The sequence below is a fragment of the Elephas maximus genome, chromosome 19 (genome assembly GCF_024166365.1).
Source record: "Elephas maximus indicus isolate mEleMax1 chromosome 19, mEleMax1 primary haplotype, whole genome shotgun sequence".
NCBI classification, from domain to species: Eukaryota; Metazoa; Chordata; class Mammalia; order Proboscidea; family Elephantidae; genus Elephas; species Elephas maximus.
The window spans coordinates 27,322,991-27,344,424 of NC_064837.1; the positions used below are offsets into that span (position 1 = coordinate 27,322,991).

Here is a 21,434-nt window from a genome sequence, read left to right on the forward strand (position 1 = left end):
GTCGTCTAGTATGAATAAGCATCAACTTGAAAGACTGTTGCCAATTTGCCAGTGAGCCACCTGATGTATGAAAAAGTCTGGTTTTCAGTAAGTACTCATTCCTGCTACATTAAAAAATTTCACTAAAAACATAAAATCCTTACCTTAAGCTGGTTCTGTTACAGCTATGAAACTGTGGTTACTCTAAACTAAGCCTCAGCTTTCCAGTTCATTCCAGTTACAGGGTTTTTCTTGACAAATTTCCCTTTAGCTCTACATTTTGTTGACAAAAAATCAGTCCCTCAATGTCAACGCATTTTATCACATGACCAAAAAAAATGTGATGTGGTACATTCTTCTCTTGGAGAAGAGTCCATAAACCCTACTGGGTATCACTCCTTTTTCTCTGAGTCTGTGAGAATGATATAATTCCTCTATTTGAATGAGAAGGAAGGAAAAAAAAAATCAGACTGGGAAATCCTATCAAAAACTCAAATATACAAATATTGTATGCCGGCTCTCAAATTAACAAAAATCAGATTCTAATTAATATACAAAGAACCAACTTTTTGGTTAGGTTACTCAGATGAAATAGGTCTTTAAGCCCATAGGCCAAAGACGACATGAGAAGATACTGTAATTGATATAGCTTTGTCTTTAACGCAGTAGTTTTCTGATGAGTATTCTCCAATTGACTTCTCTTTTTGAGAGACTGTCCAGCAGATACTCTGTTCTTCCAAAGGGGCAGAAAAACCCTTGTTTCTTTTTCATAACCTCATGGAATCTACTGAGTCTCTACATTATGGCAATATGAGCCAAGTAGCCCAAAGGAATTTCAGCGTTTCCATCTCTGTGACGGTTTATCCCCTAAAGCAAAAATCAAGGAACAGGTTTTCTAGGCTTATCACTTTCAAGAATGTATTTACTTGGCCAGACTAAAACCCCAACAGATATAGTTGTAGAACTGTAGAAAACTGTTCTATTACTAAATAACTTTGCTTTTAATTCTGGATTTTCGTTCTTCCCCAAATAAATATGTAGTTAGCTTTTTAAGTTATTATCATCTACAGAGAACCTTGTGCTAGGTTAGATTATTATTATTTTTTAACTAATTTTTATTGTGCTTTAAGTGAAAGTTTACAAATCAAGTCAGTCTCTCATACAAAAATTTATACATGCCTTGCTATACACTCCTAATTGCTCTTCCCCTAATGACACAGCACAATCCTTCTCCTCTGTCTCCTCACGTCCATTTAGGCAGCTTCTGGCCCCCTCTGCCCTCTCATCTCCCCTCCAGACAGGAGACACCAACACAGTCTCATGTGTCTACTTGATCCAAGAAGCCCGTTCTTCACCAGTATCATCTTCTATACCATATTCCATTCCAATCCCTATCTGAAGAGTTGGCCCCGGGAATGGTTCCTGTCTTGGGCTAACAGAAGGTCTGGGGACCATGACCTCTGGAATCCTTCTAGTCCCAGCCTGACCATTAAGTCTGGTCTTTTTTTTGAGAATATGGGGTCTGCATCCCACTGCTCTCCTGTTCCCTCAGGAGTTCTCTGTTGTGTTCCCTGTCAGGGCAGTCATCGGTTGTAGCTGGGCACCATCTAGTTCTTCTGGTTTCAGGCTGATGTAGTCTCTGGTTTATGTGGTCCTTTCTTTCTCTTGGGCTCATAATTACCTTGTGTCTTTGATGTTGTTCATTCTTCCTTGCTCCAAGTGGGTTGAGACCAATTGATGCATCTTAGATGGCTGCTTGTTAGCATTTAAGACCCAGATGCCAGTCTCCAAAGTGGGATGCAGAATGTTTTCTTAATAGATTTTATTATGCCAATTGACTGAGATGTCCCCTGAGGCCACGGTCCCCAAACCCCTGCCCCTGCTTTGCTTGCCGCTGAAGCGTTCAGTTTATTCAGGAAACTTCTTTGCTTTTGGTTTAGTCCAGTTGTGTTTACCTCTCCTGTACGGTGTGTTGTCTTTCCCTTTAGCTAGGTTTGATTATTGTCCAGGAAGTAGTCACTCTGCTATGAGTTGGAATCGACTTGACGGCAACAGGTTTCTTTTTGGTCCCCCCTTGACCTCTAGGGGAGGGGTATACTTATTGGTAGATGTGACCTGAACAGTTTCAAATGTGCTTATGTGGTTGGGCTTGTCCCTTTAGGCTTTGCCGTTACTATGAGAAGAACATGCCTCAGGAAGTCCACTGGCTTCAGAAAAATGAGCAACACATAGAGCCAACCTATACTCAACCTATGGTCTGGAATGGGATCAGCCAAGATGGGCCAAACTCCAGATGCATGAGTAACAAATACATTCTGCTACTAAGTTTAAAGGTGGTATGGGAGGCTGAAATGCTCTGCCAAAAGGTATCTCTGGAGCCTGTGAATATTACCTTACATGGCAAAAAAAAAAAAAAAGACCTTGTAGGTGTAATTTAAGTTCAGGATCTTGGGATAAGGAGATTATCCTGGACTATCCAGGTGAGCCCTAAATGCAATCACATGTATCCTTATGAGAAGGAAGCAAAATGAGATTTGAAGACAGAAGAGGAGAAGGCAATGTGACCACAGAGGTAGAGACTGGAGTGACTGTGGCCACAAGCCAAGGAATCCTGGCAGCCATCAGAAACTGGAAGAGGCAAGGAATAGATTCTTCTCTAGAGCCTCTGGAGGGAGCACAGTCCTGCTGATACCTTGATTTCAGCCCAGTGAAACTGATTTTGGACTTCTGCCGTCCAGGACTGTGAGAGAATAAATTTTGGTCGTTTTAAGCCACCAAATTTGTGATAATTTATTACAACAGCCATAGGAAACTAATACAGGCAGTTAGTGACATAATTGTAGCAACAATCAGCTGATATAAATCTAACCAAGAGTAATGATGTTCATATTAATAATATTAATAATAATGGCAAATGGTGCTTACTGTTTGCCAGGCACTGCTCACAGCAGGCTGCAGGTATTAACTAAATTAATACACCCACACTATAAGGTGGGTACTACTTTATTACCATTTTACAGCTGAGGAAGCTGATGCACAGAGAGGCTAATTGGCTTGCCCAAAGTATCATCCAGTAGGTGTTGGAGCTGCGATTAGAATCCAAGTAGTTTATGGCTGACAGAAGCCAAGAGCTATCTGCTGGTTAGGGAGTAGTACAGTCTAGAAATTATACATACGTTAGTGATTCTTCTACTCTGGCAGCAGAGTTAAAACTTTAAGACTCCTTTTCTACCTGGGAATAACCCTTGTGCTTACTAATTACTCCATTTGTTTGGTATTACTAGTATTCACTAGCATTACTTGGTATTTAAATGGCACCTCATTTAAATGTACATAAATAGTTAAGTACTAATAAATATCTTTGCTTTCATATATAGCTAATAAGAAACTATGTAAATCCAGGAGCAAATTTATTTTTTAATTATATTATTGACAAAATGTCAATAATGGAGCCCTGGTGGCACAGTGGCTTAAGAGCTTGGCTGCTAAACAAAATGTTGGCAGTTCAAACCCACCAGTTGGTTCTTGAAAACTCCATAGGGTAGTTCTACTCTGTCGTATAGGGTCCCTATGAGTCAGAACCGACACGATGGCAACGAGTTTGACAAAATGTCTTCTATGACCACTGAGTACAAGGCACTGTGTTAGAAGCCCTCTGTGGAATACGATCAAGTATAAGGATGCTGCTTTCCTCAACGATTTATAGTATCAGACAAGGAGATAAGAAAAATGTACAAAATTAACAGATGATCTAAGATTTAAACACTGGTGAAAGACCACAGAAATCGCAGAATCCAATTAAATTTCTGAGTGGAAGACGTCTTATAAATCATCTTTGACTCAGCCCTGACTCTTGCTGGCATAATTTATAAAGGTCATTCACATGTGCAACCAACTCCCAGGGGTTGTACAATTCAATCCCTGAGATGTGCCCTTTTTGCCCACTCAAGAAAGCAAGTATCAATTTTTCTAGAAATAACTTTGAATCAGCTCCTACTTAAAAAGTAATTAATTCATAAACCTCAATACCTTATTATTAGTAATAAATTACCCATAAAACACCTGACACCTGATTGCAACAGATGTCCTCATTTTAAAACTATCACTTTATAGATGAACGAAGTGAGACGACCTAAAACCTTCAGCATGCACAGCGGATCCGCAGCGGGTCCATGGTTCCTGGCTCCCACTGAAGTTACTGTCTCATAGAGCCACATGCAACTGACAAAAGGGTTCGGTGGAAAGAAGAAAGGATGGCTTTGTTTAGACTGGCATGGTCAGGAGGGCTTTAGTGAGGAGGTGAAATCTAATTTGTTGAACGCTGAAGGCAAGGAAAACAGTGTGCGTAAAAGTATACAGTGAAAAAGCACATAGGTTTGGGGTTCGGTGAAAAAACCATGGTGTAGTATAGTGGTATAATGGGAGATACAGTTGGTTGAAGCCAAGCTCTGAAAGATTCTGGTCTTAATTTTGTAGGTGTTTGATTGAAGGTCTTTTGAACAGAGGAACAACGTCATTAAAATTGATACCGTAATGTTACGCAGATTAACATCAAGGAGGGAAGCCCAGAGCCTGAAAGATCACACAGAAGTGCTTCTGGCGCAGAGTACCACAACCACCTTGATGTTTCCTCTGATTTTCATACTGGAATGCCCATCTGCAGTGCATACAGTGTGACATCAATTTTAAAAACTGACTCTGTATGTGTGTAAGAGATAGTAGGGCAAAGGCTAAAATGACATATTTTAAAATGTTAATAGCAGTCATCGTTCAATGGCGAGATGATGAGTTATGTTACTTCCTTTTTTTGTACTTCACAATGAACATGTATTTATAATAACAGTTTCTTAAAATCTGAAGTGGAAATAATGTGGTTATAGATGTATGATCATATATAACATATAGCTATATGTTGTTCCTACCTATAATCCATTTACAGTACAATAAACTTGTGAATAAAGTACTTTGCAAACTTTTATTTAAAGTATAAATGCTTGATTGTATTTTTAATTCTCTAAAGATGTTTGTCACCAACACGTTTTCTATCAGTGTTTGGTTTCTTATCCATACAAATACAGTAAAACCAACTCAAGATAGCTGACTAGTAAACATCTTATATTGAAATTAATTTTTTTAAAACATGGACTCACATTTTTGTGCTAAATATGCATAGATAGAAATGTCTGGAAACATCAAAGGCTTTCTGACAAAAACCACTGAATAAAAATAGTCTCAATATTTTCCTTAGTTATGAATAAGGCCCCCAAAAGAATGACTCATCTGTTACTTTTCAGTGTATAAAATGGGTTGTGCGTGTAGACATTTCTAGAATTAATTAAAAAGGAATCATACTGAACATCCGGTTTCCTAACAAATATTTTGACTTAACATTTACCATGAACACTTCTGATATTATTAAATTTATTTTTCAAATTGTCACTGTTAATAACCATATAGTTTTCTATTCTATTTATGTACATATTGCGCCATAATTTATATAACTAATTTCTTGGCATTTAAATTTCCCATTTTCATGAGCAATGTTGCAAAGAAAATTCTTAGCACTAAATGTTTACATAAATTCTTAAGTATTTCCTTAGTATAAATTTCTAGATGTATAATTGCTGGATTAGAGGCGAGCTGAATTTTTAGACTTTTGAAACACATTGCCAAACGACCCCCCTGAGAGCTCTCACCAATTTGCCCTTATGTTAGGAGTACACATATCTTCAACAACACTGGGTATGAATGAACAACAACAACAACAACAAAAAAAAACTTTGAGTACTTGATAGGTGAAAATATGGTTATTGGCCATTTTTTTGTTTGTTTTTTTGGTGGACTGATTGTTCAGGTTTTTCACTCTTTTCTAGTGAGGTATTTATTTCATCTCTTTGGAATGGCCTTTTGTACATTAAAATTATTTATAGTCTGCACTTGGTAGGGAAAAAAAAAAAAAGCTTGAAGCCACTATGTCTCTCCACTAAAAGAAAGTGAATTGAATGCTCTAAGTATACGTAATAAATAATGACATAGTTCTAAGAATACACTGAATGTTTCATAAACATTTGTTCACAAATCTGACAGTCTAAGCAGAATGTGTTCAAATATAACATGAGAAAGAATATGAGCAACTTCTAATATACTTAGATCTCTTGGTAGTAGTTCTATATATTCGTTATAGTAAGAAAAAGAATAAAACAAACCTCAGTGCTGTAGCCCTCATGCTTAAATCACATATATTCCACTATAGACATGATTTAGTAAGCAGAACATATTTTGTCATCTGTAAACTTTCTGAGCTTAAAGAAGTATGTAGCAAAATTATGTACTACAGAAAAGCCTTTTTTTAGAAAAGTCAGTTTCAAAAATCATCTTATTTTGGTGATTTTGCATTAAATGTCAGCTCTGTCACTAAACAGTTAAACAACCCTTACAATAAAACATTCTCATCATTACTTTTAATATTTGCTACTCAATTATTTCCAAAAGGACTGGAGGAAGCTTATAACAAAAGGTTCATGGACAACTGAATCATCAAAATAAGGATAAAAGAAGGAAATGGGGCAGGGAGGGGGGCAGAGGGAATAAAGCAATGGGGGTGAAAGTGCAGGTGGGAAGTAGTGACAATCACTCTCAAAATCCCCAACTAAGGATAGTTCCTGGATCTGAGTACAAAGCTGAGCCCTGCGCTTCCTGGCAGCTAGGGCAAACCGGAAACTTAATGAGCTACATGGATTTCATTATTTACTAAGCTTTAATTAATAAGGTTGATGGGATCCCTGAATGGTGCCCACGGTTAACTTGCTTGCTGTTAACGGAAAGGTTGGCAGCTCAGGTCCACCCAGAGATGCCTCAGGAGAAAGACCTAGCAATCTACTTCCAAAAAATCAGCCACTGAAAACCATAATGAGCACAGTTCTACTTTGACACATGTGGGGTCACCATGAGTTGGAATCGACTTGAGGGCAAGGGATTTGGTTTTTGGTTTAAAAATAAATATTCCTGGTATCCAAATATGCCTTTTTTTTTTTTAAACAATAATTTTTGTTGGAGAGGGAAAAAAAAAAAAAGATCAGCAGTTATTCAGTGCTGTTTTGTCTGGTTTGGCTGGGTACGTCTTTCAGCTACTGGTGAAATGAACACACAGTCTTTCTCCAGATAGACGTCGGGATGTGCACCTCTGACCCGTGAGATCTCTCCTTTGAGTCTGGAATGGCTATCCTCCCCGAATTGTTCAGAAGTTTAATAATTTAATGTAAACATCTATGCACTGATTCACTTCCACTTTACTAATTAATTCCTTACAAAGAGTCAATCTCTTGAGCTTCCAGCAATTAAAACAGAAACGTGAAGGGAAAACATAGTCATGGGCTTTCCCCCTTTTTTTTTTTCCTTCTACCACCTATAGGGGCCAGAAAGTGTTGTCATGGAGACGACAGCTGCTGCGTTATGAGTGACAGGTCTCAAGAGAGAAGTGTTGGAAAGGGAACATCTCAAGTTAAAAAAAAAAAATGTGGTGAGGGAAAAACCAGTGCAAGCTGTTTGACTAAGCATAGCGGGGGGCTCAACGGAAAGGTGTATTTAAGCTTGCAAAGAATAAAAGCAATATTTCCCCTTCTTTCATTTAACACTGGATGTTTTCCTTCCCAAGGGGAACAGATTTCTTTTTAAGTAAATCTCAAGCACATGTACATATCTTGGCATAATTACATTATAAAATTGGGATTCACACTGATGCACCAAATTGGTTGCCTTAGTAATGAGATATCACCAGGGCAACGGATTTGCTGCTCTTTCAGGACAGCAAATCGTCTGCTCCCAACTTACAGGGGAGTGGGCCAGGCAAGGGGTGGCAGTGGTTTCTTCCTGGCAGTATCTGAGAGGAGAGAAATAAACATATCATTCTTGACATGCTGCCATCATTTTCCAAATATGCTTTTATCTTTTTTTATTCCCCGATTTGGTGGGAGAAAGAAAAGGGGAGGCCTATGAAAAGAGAGAGAGAGAAACAAAGAGAGAGAGAGAGACGTTCTATTGTTCCACTGTTAAATTTTCCTGAAATACTTTTATTGTTTTACATGGTATTAGTTATTGGCTTACATTCTAAATCAACAGCAATTTTCTTCAGAAAAGTAAAATCAATGATTTGTATGCAGTAATGTTATTCTAACAGCACTGCTTAGTAATATATGTATGGGTAAGGCTTCAGTGTTCCATAATCAACATTCACTAAAAGACAAATACTCCTTGGTTTCTTCATATATCCTTTCCCATATCCTTCACATATCCTTTCACATATCCTTTCCCATATCTATTTTCATTACCATGATTTACCAATGAATGTTCAATATACTTTCTCAGTGGAGGATTCTGGTACCTGGTTTGTTTTTTTCTCTTCCTGTACTTGCTCTCATCTTGACCACCTTCAATGTGCTGGTAATTAATAAACCAATGATCTCCTAATTGCCACACTAAATGGGTGTTTTCAGTCCTTATTTTCTCAGACATTTCTACTACATTTGATATTGTTGGTCATTCCTCCTTGCTTGAGATTCTCTACCTCTTATCACATATCCAACTGGTGGTCACCTCCACTTACATGTCCCATATAAAAACCAAACCAAACCAGTTGCTGTCAAGTCGATTCCGACTCACAGCACCCCTTTAGGACAGAGCATAACTGCCCCATAGGGTTGCCAAGGAGCGACTGGTAGATGTGAATGGCTGACGTTTTAGTTAGCCACCGAACTCGCTAACTGTCCTTCTGACCATTTGCTAAGAAGGGCAAAGAATTTTTCTGTAACAATAAAAGGACTGTTTTAGTAATTCCAATGACTAGGCCTAGTCTATGTTTGCTAAATATATATATATTTAGAGGCACTGAACCCACTATGACATCAGTGATCTAGCTCTAAAACTCAACCTGCACAAATGGTTTATGAAATACAGATTAAGATCCGTCCACCCCGTAAAAGTGTTTTCAAGAAAAACACAAGTCTAACTCAGTGGTTTTCAAACTTTTTGGCATCTTCTCTTTTAGAAAGCCTCCCTCCCTAGCTCGGATAGGGGCCCCTTCTAGAGCTTGTCTGGCAGACAGTGCTTACCCTGGAACATCACAATTACACCAGATTGCTGGTTTGCAGTTTTCTGCTAACATATCTCCCTCCCAACTGGGTTGTCAGCTTCTTCTGCTTTTTATAAATAACTTTTATAAATAACTGCAATTTTTAATAATAAAAATATCAAAAAAGAAAATATACCTTCTTTCAAGTTATATTCACAAAAATGACTGTATACTAGGCTCCAAAATAAACCTCAACAAATCCCAGAAAGTCGAAATAGTACTGTTGGCATTCTGTGATCATAATACAATAAAACTAAAAATCAACAACAAAAGTAGAACATGAAATAAAACATACATATAAAACACCTACAACTTGGAAATGATTAAAAAAAAAATTTCAAACAACTTTTGGGGAAAGAGGAAATCCAAACAAAAATAATTAAGTGATAATGTATCAGATTCTATAACTACAACAAAAGCAATTCTCAGAAAAAAATACTACTGTCCATTATTAATAAACGTGAAAGGAGTAAATGAATGTTCTGGCCAGTTCTAGAAGTTAGAGAAAGATAATCTTTTGCTTGCTTCTACTCTTTATATTCCAAAAGGAAGGAAGGAATTGAAAAGACACAGCAAAATTAATCAATTAAAAACAAGAAAAATGGTGGAATTGATAAGTAAGAGAGCTGATTCTTTGAGAAAAAATGAGTAAAAAGCACTATTAACTAAAATTAATAAAGAAAAAAGACTAAAGAGTGAGTACAATCAAATCAAATCTACAAAATGAGAAATGTAAGGAAGGAATGGCTACAAATAGTGAAAGAAAAGAATCACAAGAGACTACTTTGTTCAATTCTATTCAATTAAATATGAGAACCTGGATGATTTTCCAGGGAAATCTAAATTACCAAAACTGATCTCACAAAAGACAGAAAATAAAAGCAGGCTGATTACCATAAAGAACTAGAGAAAGCTATTGAAGAGCTATGCTTCAACACATGTACTCTTCCATATGGCTTCATAGGGGAATTCAACCTGAATGGATTAATTCAGCCTGAACAGATTTAGGCTGTTCCACAGTATGGAGAAGAGAGGATAAGCTTTCATATTTACCTTGCTGAAGCAAACATAATACTGATATCAGACTGATTCATAGGATTCTCTGTACTGATAGCTCAAAGGGGAAGATGACATGAGAATCTTTAAACTTGCTAAAAAGTAATTCAATATAATTCAACATCTATTTTGACTTTTAATACAATTAGAATTAATAAAGAATAGATACTTCCTTATTACATAGTGAAATGTATCTATCTCATCCAGAATCATGCTTAAACAGAAATCACTAGAAGCATTCTCATTAAATTCAAGAATAAGTCAAGGATGTCCAGAATCATCACTCAGACAATTTCACAGTGAGGTCTTCCAGCAGCCCAGCCTTCTTCCCTGTCCCCCCAGTGACTACATGACTCCCAGTAGGAGGGCAGTGGCTCAGGGGAAATGCAGATACTCCTGGTATAAGAACAGTAAGAAATTTTTCCATAAGCCAACAAAAAGGATACTGGATCTTAAAATGCTTCAGTTATTTCCTTTACCACATATTATATATGGCTGAGATATAAAATGTGCTAAAAAACACTGTTGATTTATTGAAAAAGCCAGATAGTCCTATATTTGTACAATATTCTCACAATACCAATTTCCTAGTGGAATGCCAAATATTTATTATCTTGAATTAAAAAAAAAAAAGATTGCTACTCTACAATTCCATCTTGAACTCTACCTAAAAATTAGAAGTAACAATCACATCATTTCCGTACATTTTAAGTATATTATTTCATAAGCTAGAGGTCTGTTTCTCCTTCCTCAGCTTTATCACCACCTCCTTTTCTCTTTTATATCTCTTCCACAGACCTTCTTCTCCATGCATTCCTTTGTTCTCCCCTAATGCTTTTAAGGAGCCCTGGTGGCATAGTGGTTAAGTGCTCGGCTATTAAATGAAAGGTTTGCAGTTGGAACCCACCAGCCGCTCCTCAGAAGAGAGATGTAGCATACTACTTCTGTAAAGATTACAGCCTTGGAAACTGTATGGGGCAGTTCTATTCTGTCCTATAGGGTCACTATAAGTTAGAACTGACTTGATGGCAACAGAATACTGCTTTTGGAATTGCACTAAATTTGCTATGACCTAATAATCAAACCATTACCATCCTTTAAGTTATCAGACAAGCAAATATAAAATTCTGGGAGCTAATTGACCCTAGAAGGAAAACAGATTTGAGCATTTATAGTATGTGAGTTCTATTATTTCCTTTATAAACTTGTCCACAATTTCACATAATGATAATGGAAGACTGCCAACTGACTTTAAATTCAAGCCTGGTTGTGGATTCCAGAACTCAACATGTCATGGGTTCTACAGGTTGCAAGCAACATTTAACCTGGTTTGGAAGCTGGAAAACTCGGGGCATGGAGTGTGAAGCAAGTCAAGGCTGGCTTGATTTAAATTTTCAGGGAGTTGGGAGCTCTTGCTGGCATAGGAATCATGAACTATTCTTAGGAATCTGGTTCTACTACTGTAATTCCAGGGTACCCACAAATTGGTTACAAAAAATTATTAGAGTCTTAAAATATTACTATTTTAATAAAGGATTTCTGCTTAGCAGCCTCCAGTATGTGCCATGGGAAGGGCACTTAACTTCACCATGGCACACTGGAAAGGATAATTCCATTCCTACAGCTAGAATCAAAGCTGTACGATCTGAAATGGTCCAAGTACATTACAACATGACCAGTTAAGGTGTTTGTCTACAATTAACTGCAGATGGTCTTTAAGCAGGCTAACTTCTCAAAATAAAGACATAATTTACAAAGGAAGCCATTCTGTCTTACAGATAGGTCAAGAAATCCTCTCTTCGTGGGAAAGACAATACACAATACAGGAGAGATCAGCACAACTGGAATAAACCAAAAGCAAAGAAGCTTCCTGAATAAACTGAACTCTTCAAAGGCCAGTGTAGCAGGCACAGGGGTTTGGGGACCATGGTTTTAGGGGACATCTAGGTCAATTGGCATAATAAAATCTATTAAGAAAACATTCTGCATCCCACTTTGGAGGGTGGCATCTGGGGTCTTAAATGCTAGCAAGCGGCCATCTAAGATGTATCAATTGGTCTCAACCCACCTGGAGCAAAGGAGAATGAAGAACACCAAAGACACAAGGTAATTATGAGCCCAAGAGACAGAAAGGGCCATGTAAACCAGAGACTACATCATCCTGAGACCAGAAGAACTAGATGGTTCTGGCTACAACCGTTGACTGCCCTGACAGGGGACACAAGAGAGAACCCCTGATGGAACAGGAGAGAAGTGGGATGCAGACCTCAAATTCTCGTAAAAAGACCAGACTTAATGGTTGGACTGAGACTGGAAGGACGCTGGAAGTCATGGTCCCCAGACCTTCTGTTAGCCCAAGACAGGAACCATTCCCAAAGCCAACTCTTCAGACAGGGATTGGACTGGACTATGGAATAGAAAATGATACTGGTGAGGAGAGAGCTTCTTAGATCAAGTAGACACATGAGACTGTGTGGGCAGCTCCTGTCTGGAAGGGAGAGGAGAGGGCAGAGGGGGGTCAGAAGGTGGCTAAATAGACAGGAAAACAGAGAGTAGAGAGAAGGAGCGTGCTGTCTCATTAGGGGGAGAGCAACTAGGAGTATATAGCAAGGTGTATATAAATTTTTGTAAGAGAGACTGACTTGATTTGTAAACTTTCACTTAAAGCACAATAAAAATTAAGAAAAAAAAAAAGAAATCCTCTCTTCAAACTGATCAATCTATTCCAAATTTGTTGCTAATGGCCATGTAAAGATAAATTGCTCTAATACTGCTCCACCTCCCTTTTAGGATCCTTCCTTAATATCACTTTATATGACAATTTTGATCTTGCCCTACAATTTCCTAGAATAAGAACATAAATTTAAAACCACACATGTACACAAAACATAAGGAACATTCTTGAGAGTTTCCATAATGTATTTCTCTTCCAAGACAACAAAACATTTTAGACTAAACGGGCACAGAGTATTAAAGAATCATGACTATCTGTAATGTATTTGGTGTAGTATTTTCATTAAGAATCAAGTAACCGAAAACTACAGTCTTCTTTCAGGATTTCCCCTACCATACTACACAAAAGGTGTCCTATCTGCTGGGAGGAGTCCTGGTGGCATAGTGGTTAAGAGCTCAGCTTCCTTGGAAACCCTGTGGGCAGTTCTACTCTGTCCTATAGGGTTGCTATGAGTCGGATCTGACTTGACGGCACCTAACAACAACAACAACCTGCTGGGAATTAATGAATATCGACAGAGAGAAGACAAATGTTAAGAAATCCAAAGCCAGAAAGGTCCAGTTTGAAGAAGAAAAAAAAGCTAAACAACAGAATCAAGTTGGACATATTTCTCTTACAACACAATAACGATCATCTTACACTTTGACTCGGCCCCATATGTCTGCTGCTGAAGTGGCACTGTACCTTACTCATCCCTCAGCACCTCCTTGCTTAAAGCTGCCATTTTGAAAACCTTAAATAGTTTCTTCAGTGCCGGACAGAAATACCATCTTAGTGATTTCTCATTCAAATGTGATATAAGGAACATATATACAAACTCAAATGCAAAGGGTAAATGGGTGAGTGAATCAGTCCTGTATTGTGAAAGGAAGAGGATGACCTTTAAAAAAGGCGATACTGATTCATCTCTTTTAATTGAATGATACAAAGATGGGTATACTACAACCTGGACTTTTTATAAAATGCATTTTTCAACATTCGGGTTTCAGGTCATTCAGAAAAGAATGTTTAAAAGAACAAAACTATGCAGTGTTTTGAAGAGACAAGCTCTTTCATACATTAGTTGGTGGAGGCTTGAATTGGTACAATCTTTCTGGAAGCCATTTGACCTATGGGTATAGAAAACTACAGGGTCACTATGAGTCAGACTCAATGCAACTAGATGGCAGTGGGTTTGGTTTGGTTTTTTAAAGAAAATCTTTAAAAATGCATCTTTTAAACCAATTCTCATTATCTAAAAATTTACTCTAAGAAAATAATCAAGAATGTTCACAGATATTCAATGGTAGTTGTATCAGTACTGCTAGTAGTAGTAACAATACCCATTGCTGTCGAGTTGATTCCAACTCATAGCAACCCTACAGGACAGAGTCCAGTGGCCCCACAGGGTTTCAAAGGAGCAGCTGGTGGATTCGAATTGCTGACCTTTTGGTTACTAGCTGTAGCTCTTAACAACTGTGCCATAACAATATCTAACATTTATCGAACCCTGAATACACACCAGGCACTGTTCCAGGTAAACAAGGATGTATGCTGCAGTGAGACCTTTAAGACTGAAAAATTGGAAACACTTAAATGTCCAGTAATAGACTGACTGAGGAAATGCTAGTAAAACATATTAAGGACTAAGACAGCTATTGAGAATACTCAAATATACAGACATGTAAAGACAGAACAAAAAAATACATTATACAACTGGGATATGACAGGATTTGATTTTTAGGTATGGTTTTTTATAGAAAAGGTTTGGAAGGGTACCTAACAAAACGTGGATTACTTTTGTGTGGTGGGTATATGTGTGACTTTTAATTTTTTCTTATTTATATATTTTTATTTTACTATTTTGTATTGCTATTACTTATGTAACATAAAACCAATAAAGGAGTCTTTTAAATCTAGGTAGTTATTTCTGTTAAAAAATGACATTTCAACTAATTTTGAAAATCTCTTAAGATCCCAAGCACACGTCCAAGGATATGAAAAGAAGCTAGGTTATTTGTAATTTTTAATTCTGAGTGACTAATGGTTTAGATAGTGATAGTGGAAAACAATAATTTTTTTTAATGAATCAGAAAGCAAGGCAGTTTGTATCTCCGGTACAATATTTCTTTGTGGTTATGCAGCTTATTCCCTCAAGAACAATCCATTTTGGAGGTTCTGATTTTAGTCAGCATCCTTGATTCTGCCTCTTCCAACTTGCCATTAAATCCTTATTAAGGTACAGGAAAAAAAAAAAAAAGAAAAAATGCACTGAAAGCCAGGTTAGAAACCCATTAAGATGTACTATAATAAACACAGTACGATATTGGCATAGGAATTGACTCTGGAATAAAATAGTGAGTATTGAAATAGATTCAAGTATATGTGGGAATTTAATATAGGACAAGGGTAGAATTTCAATTTAGTGGGAAAAAAAATAAATAAAAATAAATAAATGGAATTCAGAACAGCTGGCTATTCACCTGAAACAAAATCAAGTTGGACCGCTATATCGTACCATGGACAAAAATAAATTCTAGATCCATAATTTTTTTTTAAGAAACCAAAAGGCTATAGAGGAAAAGGTAATACCTATTTCATTATAATAATACTGACAAATTTCACATGCAAGAGCATACCATGAACAAAGTCAAAAGTCAAATGATAACGTGGAAAAATAATCGCAGTACGTAAAGTTAATACATATTATATACAGGCAGCTCCTACAAATTCTTAAGAAAAAGACAAACAACCCAATAGAAAACAGGCAAGGATATGAATAAACAAAATAACTGAAGAGGCAATCCAAAAGGCTACTAAACACACCCTTACTAACAGTCATGGAAATAAAAAAAAATTAAAGTTGAAATGATATATTTCTTATTGATCAGGCTGGAAAAAATTGAAAAACCTTAAAGAAGCAACTTTGGTTAAAAAAAATATTAGGGAAAAGAAGTTCACTTACATTGGGGCCGAAATGTAAATTACTTCTATCTAAAAGGAAACCTGGAAACCCTGGTGGCGTAGTGAAGTGGTACAGCTGCTAACCAAAGGGTCAGCAGTTCGAATCCACCAGGCACTCCTTGGAAACTCTGTGGGGCAATTCTACTCTGTCCTATAGGGTCGCTATGAGTCGGAATCGACTTGACAGCACTGGGTTTGGTTTTTTGGGTTTTTATTATGATTAAAACCGTATACACCCTTCCACCCAACAATCTCATGCCTGGGAATCTAGTGTATAGAAACCAAGGCACCAGTATGGAAGGCTATATGTACAAAGAAGCCTATTAAAGTCATGGGAAGAACAAGGCAGATGTGCAGAAAAGAGTTAATACAGAAAGCCCGAGACTACTATCCTTAGACTAGTCTGCCTGCTCTAAGGGCTAGGTTGGCCCTTAGCTGGTATCTGAGAATCTGACTGGTAAACAGTTCTCTACAATGATATAAAACTTTCTCTAAATGAAAAGAGTGGCTCAGTGAGCCTAAACTGCTTATACGATGTGACTATGCCGAACACCTCATTGTCTTCTTTTGTTTGGTGTAGTCAAGTCGATTTTCAACTCATAGTGGCCCCATGTGACAGGCTAGAACTGCCCCATAGGGTTTTTCTTGGCTGTAATCTTTATAGAAGCAGATCACCGGGTCTTTTTCCCACACAGCCGCTGGGTAGGTTCAAACCACCAACCTTCTGGTTAGCAACTGGGTGCTGAACTCTTGCATCAACAGGGCTCCTTGATTTCCTTCGAGGAGCCTGGGATTTTGGTATGTGCTAGATAGATAGGGGGTGTCTACATGATCAGCCCCCAGTATAATCCTTGGACACTGGGTCTCTAACGAGCTTCCCTGTTAGACAAGCAGTTTGTACATGCTGTCGCTAGAGGAGGAAGATTCCTGAAAGCTAGCTTCTGCTTTCCTCTGGACTTTGGACCATACGCCTTTCCCCTTTGCCGATTCTGTGCTACATCCTTTCGCGGTAATGCATTTTAGTTGTGAGTACAACTGTATGCTGAGTCCTTCCAGAGAATCTCTGAACCTGGGGGTGGCCTTGGAGAGCCCCAACGCAGGGGTGAGAAATGTGGACAGAGAAGGTAAATGCGGGAGAAAAAAGGGAGTAAAAAAATATTGCAGAAAAAGAGAAAAGCGCTTATAAGAACCTCTTTTATGAACTATGATCCCGTTTATGAATACACATTTATATGCATGCACAGAACGAGATTACAAATGATGGGCACCAAAATATTAATTGTGTTACCTCTGAATGGTGGTATTTTGGGTGGCTTTTCAGGTTTTCGTTTAAGATTTTCATGTGTTTGAATTTATTTTCACAATGAGCATGTTATATGTATATAATCAGGAAAAAAGATACAGCTATTTTTATTTTAAAAAATCAATTGTTGGAAATTTCATATTTAAAATAGCAGCTCCTGATGCTGCCTTTCTTAACTTTTCATTTAATTCTTATATAAAAAAAAAAAAAGAACATATAAAAAGTGAAAACACCCATCGTTTTGACAGTTACTTGACTGATGACCTCTTACCAAAGCGGAGAAAAATTCCTAATTTTATGGTCATAGTCAGTAGATCACATATTAATCCTACACTAGAATGGCCTATCTGAGAATAGGTGCAAAAACACAAAACTGTTGCCGTAGGGAGTCAATTTTGACGCACAGAGATCCTATAGGACAGAGTAGCGCTGCCCCATAGGGTTTCCAAGGACCGGCCGGTGGATTAGAACGGTTGACCTCTTAACCCCTGAGGAAGACCTTATTCTTACCACTCTGCCTTATGGCTCAGAAATGCAAGATCTACATAACAGAGAAGACTGGACAGTTTGACTCCACTGCATGGGTAGTAGTTTTTGAAGTTACCACCCCTTCTCTTTTAGAATCTCGCTTTTCTAGGTAGAGCTGGCAATTTCTCACCAGGAGAGAAGGGGGGGGGGTCGGTGTGTGGGAACTGGTAATGGCACACTGCATTTATGGAAGCAAAGTGCTGTCAGAGGGGACTGAGAGAGGAAGAGTCCTAGTAGCGGTGTATACCTGGAATTGTGGCATTTTATGTACGAGCTGGACCATGAGGATGAGGAGAGAGGGGAAAGGATCCCATCTTTGTTAGCAGAGATGTAACAGACTAAAGTCTGTGGGACACTGAGGATTGTGAAAGAGCGAACATCAAACTGCCCTTAGATTTAAGAAGGGGATTCTACCAGCCACCAAGTGATAGAAAGTGAGTTCATTGATCATACAATTTTTATCCACACTGGGACACTTTTGAGAGTGAAAAGGGTTCTGTTAATTAATACACCAGGCAACAGTCATAAACCAGGACTGTCCTAAGCAAACTGAGAGGCACGGTCCCCCTGGTCAGGCCCAAACCCTGAATCTGAATCAATCTCTTAGATAGATTGAAAGAAGAAAGACCTAATATCGGATCCATTAAAATAAAATAAAACCCAAAACCACAGATAAGCATTGAAGAGCAAGGAAAAGGAACTTGAAGACACAGAAGAACAGATGTCTAAAAATACTTTACTATAACAGGCAGAAACCAGAGCTCCAACCTGCAAATCTACACACATTCTCGAGAAAGAAAACAGAACTAAACAAAAGCAATAAATAAATACTAAACAGACGGAAACTTTTTTTGGATGAAACAGATTTTAACATTTCAATCCAAAAGTTTCTCTGCTGTTTGCTTTGGCAGCACATATATGAAGGTTTTTCTGAGTTCCAGGTAAAATAAATGAAAAGAGATCTACACTTAATACATCTTGGCAGCTGGAAGGGAAGAGAAAACTTTTTCTTATCTGCACATGATATAATTGTTAACCTAGAAAAACTAACGGAATAAAAAATACGAATCAAGAAGGTTTCCTACTGATACAAACCAACAAAAATCAATATCCTTTCTCTATACCAACACTGCCATGTAGAACATATGAAAAAAATTCACAGTAGCAACAAAAACAATAAAGTGCTCTTAAAAAAATCTTTAAAAATCTAAAGGTCAATGAACGTGATTTAAAGACATCTATTCCATGCTTTTAATGAGATGGTTTAGTATTTTAAAAATGTTAATCCTCTCAAATTAATCAAAAGCTTCAATGAATCTTAATAAAATTTTCAAAGTTGAATTTAACGAGCTCAATAAACACACATTGAAATTTATATTGCAGAATAAAGGTCTATATATAGGTTAAACCCCATCGAGTTAGTCAACCTTAATTAAAAAGAGTAAAGAAGATGGATTTATCCCACCATACACTAAGACATGCCACAATAAAAACTGTGTGCAAAAACAGGCGAACAGAATAAAGTGCTCACAGACAGACACATATATATGGGAACTTAAAATATGACAGAAGTGACACCACAGTTCAATGGGAAAAGGGCAGAGTATTTAGTAGATGATGTTGAGAAAACTGGTTCATCCTATGGAGGAGAATGAATTGAATTCCTATATAAAAACCACATACATAGGTGGATTCTAAATGGATTAAAGACCTAAATATGAAAGGTAAAACTATACAGTTCATAGAAGAAAATACAGGATAATATCTTTGTGACAAGCAAAGCCCTCTTAAAATCCCAAAAGCACAATCTGTACAGCAAAAAATTGAAGAATATGACTGTGAAAATTATTGGTTCTGCTCATTTAAGGATATCACAGACAAAGTTAATTAGAATGCCTACAGAATAGGAGAATACATTTAAAATCTCTAAAGTTGATATGAGATTAATGTCTAAAGTATTCAAGCAATTCCTGCTAATCGACAAGAAAAAGACACCAATTCCAGCAGAAAAATGGACAAAGGATATGAATAGGCAATTTACACGAAAACTCCAAAAGCAAGTAAGTGTTTAATGAGATGTTCAAATTCACTGGCAATCAGAGAAATACAAAGTATTTATACATATTAGTCTGGCAAAATTTAGGTAGCTGGATAATACTGGTAGAGATGGAGGCATATAGTAGCCCTCACATACAGCTAGTGGACACTGGCAGGATCATTCGGAAGAGGGAACTGGTCCCACTTACACCAAGTAAGTGCAGGTATACCCTGTGACCCGGCAATTTTTTTCCTAGGTATACATCCCAAGGATATTTTCACAGAGGTACACAATTTTTTATATACCTATATAATTTTTTTTTTACATTAAAATGGTTCATATGGAAGCTATGAGAATGGGTATGGAGGATAAAAAGAAATACGTGAAAAAGTGAATGATCCCTACGTGGATCAATGATAGTATGTACCATGAACTAACGGCATTATCAAGTCAGCACTTCACTCTGAGGTCAAGTGGTGGTGAAAACAATGATGGGTTATGTAGGTGGTTGGGAAAATTTCTGAATTAAACAAAAAGTCCTTTAAGCAGTTAAGACAAAAATTAGGCTGGCTCAGACATCTCTCTAATTTTAAATACCAGAAGACAAAAGAGCAATATCTTGTATGAAAGCAGAAGAAATGGATGGTGCCTGGCTATCATTACTAAACACTTTGATCTAAGATTCTACAGAAGAACCTTGATCAAAGGGGAAAAATGCAGAACAGAATTTCAAATTATCACAGACTTCAGATTTTCTGGAGCCATGGAGGCTGGATGAACCCCTGAAACTACTGCCCTGAGATAATCTTTAAAGCTTAAAATGAAAGTATACCCTGAAGTCTTCTTAAAACCAAATAATAATTTAGCTTAACTAGTAAAAGACATAGCAACGACTGTGAGGATGGCATAGGACCAAACAACGTTTTGTTCTGTTGTACACAGGGTCACTATGAGTCGGAACCAACTATACTGCACCAAACAACAACAGTAAAAAAAAGGTCTGCCTTGAGCATTGTGTTCTTTTAAGAACTACCTGTATGGGATCAAACTGACAACAGCAACTCAAAAGATTAGACAGGAACCACAGAGGGCAGTGAATTTATGTTAATGGGGGGGACAGCTCAGAAAAGGAAGGTATTATGGAATGAATTGTGTCCCCCAAATACATGTATAAACTTGGCTAGGCCATGATTCCCAGTATTGTGTGATTGTCCAGCATTTTGTCATCTAATTTGATTTTCTTACATGTTATAAATCCTACCTCTATGATGTTAATGAAGTGGGGATTAGCGGCAGTTATTTAACGAGGCAGGACTCAATCTACAAGATTACGTTGTGACTTAAGTCAATCTCTTTTGAGATATAAAAGAGAGAAGGGCGCAAAGAGACAGGGGAACCTCAAGCCACCAAGCAAGAAAAGCCAGAAGTGCCTGTCCTTTGAACCCAGGCTCTAGGTGCTGAAAAGCTCCTAGACCAAGGGAAGACTGATGACAAGGGCCTTCCCCCAGAGCCAACAGAGAGAGAAAGCCTTCCCCTGGAGCTGGCACCCTGAATTCAGACTTCTAGCCTCCCAGACTGTGAAAGAACAAGATTCTGTTTGTTGATGCCATACACTTGTGGTATTTCTGTTATAGGCAAGAATGGTTGCACAACTCGAAGAACATAATCAATGTCACCGAATTGTACATGTAGAAATGGCTGAACCGATGTATGTCTTGCTGTGTAT

At 37.6% G+C, this 21,434-nt stretch overlaps 1 protein-coding gene across 2 annotated transcripts in view; it reads right to left on the bottom strand.

Annotated features, from left to right (window-relative positions):
* MYO1D (myosin ID) overlaps positions 1-21,434 on the bottom strand; it is a 348,885-nt gene that overhangs the window by 169,807 nt on the left and 157,644 nt on the right. The gene's annotated exons all lie outside the window — the stretch shown is intronic.